A 3,959-nucleotide genomic window follows, 5' to 3' on the forward strand; every position below is an offset into this window, starting at 1 on the left:
ATTGTTGCACTGATGCAAAGAGCAAGTACATCAAGGTTGATCATTGCCCCCATGTTGTTGTTAGGGTGTACAGTGTTTTTCTAGTTCTGCTTTTCTCACTCAGCATCAGTTCATGCAAATCCCTCCAGGCTTCCCTGAATTCCCATCCCTCTTGGTTTCTAATAGAAAAATAGTGTTCCATGATATACATATACCACAGTTTGCTAAGCCATTCCCCAATTGAAGGACATTTACTTGATTTCCAATTCTTTGCCACCACAAACAGGGTTGCTATGAATATTTTTGTACAAGTGATGTTTTTACCCTTTTCCATCATCTCTTCAGGGTACAGACCCAGTAGTGGTATTGCTGATTCAAAGGGTATGCACATTTTAAACAAATGATTTCTAATAAAGTCTGAAAGAAATAAAGATATCCATTATCACTTCTTATATATTACAAGCTGCCAGATATGATAGCAATAGTGATAATACAATAATGCAGATGATTTGGTCATGTACTTTAAAAACTTCCAGAAAGAATTAAAAATAATTGAAATAATAGTTTTGGTAAACTTTTAGGATATAAAATAAATTCACACAGCAGAATTTCTAGATAATTCTAATAAAGCCCAGGAAAAACAAATAGAAATTCTATTTTAAAATTACTATAATCTAGGGGCAGCTAGGTGGCACAGTGGATAGAGCACTGGTCTTAAAATCAGTAGCACCTGAGTTCAAATCCAACCTGAGACACTTAATAATTGCCTAGCTGTGTGACCTTGGGCATGTCACTTATCCCCAGTGCTTTGGAAGAACAAATACAAAAACAACAAAATTACTATAATCGATATGATATACTTGGAAGTGTGTATACCTTTAAAATGAGAAGATCATCAAGCATGGATGAATGACAATAAAGAGTCCAAATAGTAGGATCATTTCTATACCTAAGATAGTATATTTTTTGTTTTGTATTATAGAGGAATATCCCTAAATGTTGGATACATCGTCTATGAGACATGGGAAATTTTCAAAAACAAGGAAGTATGGATGAATTTTCATTTGCATAAAACCTGGTCGCTTTCTACCATTCCAGACCAGCTTCTGTACTTGCTATTCTTGAATTTACAATTATTTTACTCTTCTCCTTTATGCTAGAGAAGTCCTATTTTTGGAATGCCATCCCTCTTATTCATCTTTTTCTGTATTTGACTTCCTTCAAGTGTCATTATCATATGTCACCTTCTACAACAGACTTTACTCAGACCTACTCCTTTCTTCATGCTCTTCATTCACACTGTATCTTAATATGTACATATTGTTTCTATATTCTTTCAGTCATTAGAATATAAACTTGAGAACTGGGACTGTGTTTTTGCCTTTCTTTATATTCTCGTTGCTTTGAACAGTACTTGGAATATAGTATTTAATATATACTTGACTTAATGAATGGAAGGAACATACACAATGATGAACTTAAGAATGCATCAAAGAATCAATAATAAATGTCAGCCTAACTTGTAGGTGAATTTGATTCCTTTTTAATTTTCTTCAAAATCATCTCAGAAAATAATGATTGATCATTTGTAAAACTACTTCATCTCAGACTTCACATTTCATATTTTAGTTTCTTTGTTCTTTTCCCTATTATCTATAACCTTTCTCCAGATCTTTATATAAGGCTTTAAAATTAGGGGAAATTCTTGAATTAAAGAAAGCCATTTAACACTGGGACCCACAAGTCTGATAAGATTCTACAAACAACCTGCCAATAAAATTCTAGAATCAATTGTCCTTGTATTGCTAGTTTATTTATCACATGGAAAAGAATCAGTGGATTTCAAATTAAAAAATAACCTGTGAGCCTCAGTCTTCTCTCACCATGGCCCAGCCAACACTGCTTGGCTGTTCCCTCCCCCTCCGCCTCCCCCTCTCCCTTCTTATCTGTTGTAACCTTTTTAAATAAAATTTTGTTTCATTTCCACTCTTGGATTCCCAAGTCTGAAGAATGATTCCTCATAGGCAGAATTGAACTCAACAAGACAGCGGCTACATAATGGTGAGCCAGCCAGGAGACTCTGCCCAGATTTGGGGAATGGAATTGAGCTCCATAGATGAGGAGCACACCTCTTTTTACTATTGGACCTCTAGCTTTCCTTCTGTGTTTCAATCTTTCCAGAAAATGGAAAAAGGTTGAGTTTTTGTGGGGAGTCAGCTAAGCTGATCCCATGTGGTGTTTCACTGTAGCCCTGGTGTGGGCCTGCCTGTGTTTTTTTCCACCACCCCCAAGTGGGCCTTCCCTATATTATTCAGACTGACTGGTATTGGCAGTTCTGAGGTATGTTTCCTTGATAGGCCACTGTGGAGTGAGGATTGTTAAGGAAGGACTTTTGGCCTATGTCCAACTGACATTTTTGGCTACTTATAAATTGACAGGGAAAAGACACCCCCCCCCCCCCCATTGACCCCAGCTGTGTCCTTGCTCCTTGGACAGAATTAGATTTGACAAAAGCAAACACTTGAGCTCCAGGAAATTATCTTTGGGTGGAACTCTGTCCCTTTGAAATGTTCTCCCTTAATCTCTACCATCCCCACCCTCTACCCAGGGAAGAGAGAGGAAGAAGGAAAATCTTCCTTTTTAGAATTTCGAAACTCAAAACCTATGTCTCAGATGGAATGCATGCTTCACTGCAGGAGGGGTAAGAACCCCAAAAACTTGTTTTAGGAAACAGGGGAACCCCATGCCTTCTTCCCAGTTTGGGGAGGGAGGGGGTGGGCAATGACCTTGTTTCTAATTCCAAGCCTCATTCCCTAAAGACATTAACCAGGCTCAGAAAGTCACACCCTTGGGAGGGGGAAGGGAAATAGGCAGATTGATTAAGAAGCAGATTTCATCTTTTAATTAAGCCTGTGGTAATAACTAATATTTTTGTAATAGAGTAACTTTGAACTTTATAAAGTTATTTTAGAAGGCATTCAATTTTAACTATCAGTTGGCCACGTCAAAATGTTAATGAATATATATAAGGTTCCTCAAGAAACTGATGCTAAAAGTTATTTTTTGACTGGTCATAATTGGTACATTCACAAAATAATATAAACATATGTGTGTGTATGTGTGTGTGTATTTAAACATTAAAAGGATGTTTCCACATCTCTTCACTGGCCTAGAGAGGTGGGAAAATGTTTCTATATTCTGAAATTTGGTACCAGCCAGGGTATCCAACAATCTCACTTTGATAAATTTGAAACCTTTATGCAAAAGAGTTATTTCCATCATTTGTGCCTGTGTCTCTGTATGTGTAATTCTGATTTGAAATAGTTACAGTTACCTGAGTTAAATGTTACTCCTTTTAGTTTGGGTTTGAATTTAATTGCTTTAAAAGGTCTAATTTAAAATTAAGTAATTTATGAAGTTGGGATCTGAGCCTATCAGCTTATACTATTTGAAAGTTTGTAAGTGGCAGATTTTGTGAAATGATTTCAGCTGTGAGCTAAGTTTTTGTGGACCTAATATTGATTGAAAGCTGTATTTAACTTGGGTTCTGTAACAAGTCTTGAGAATCTGGGTGTGTTATTAAGAAGGAAAATATAATTGGGATAAATAATATGTCAAGAAATTTGGAAATGTTGAATCAAATTATATACATACATATATATGTATATATATATATATATCAGCTGATTTTTGGGAAAAAGAAATGTACTGAATTTTGTGATCTGATCTGTTTTGATGTTAAATTGACATACATTGTCAACAATCTCATGAGGTCTTTTGTTGTAAAGGAAGAAAGTTTGTAATAATCTTTGTCTCTTACCATCTATCATCTCATGTTCATGCAAGGGAATATGTATGTATATGTATTTATCAGTTATGTGATATTCTTTTCTAATTTCAAAGAAATTATATTAATAGATTGTTCTCCTGTGAACATGTAAGCTATCTGAATGCTGTAATATTAAAGCCTGGAATTAACA

This window comes from Macrotis lagotis, chromosome 5 (assembly GCF_037893015.1).
Source record: "Macrotis lagotis isolate mMagLag1 chromosome 5, bilby.v1.9.chrom.fasta, whole genome shotgun sequence".
Taxonomy (NCBI): Eukaryota; Metazoa; Chordata; class Mammalia; order Peramelemorphia; family Peramelidae; genus Macrotis; species Macrotis lagotis.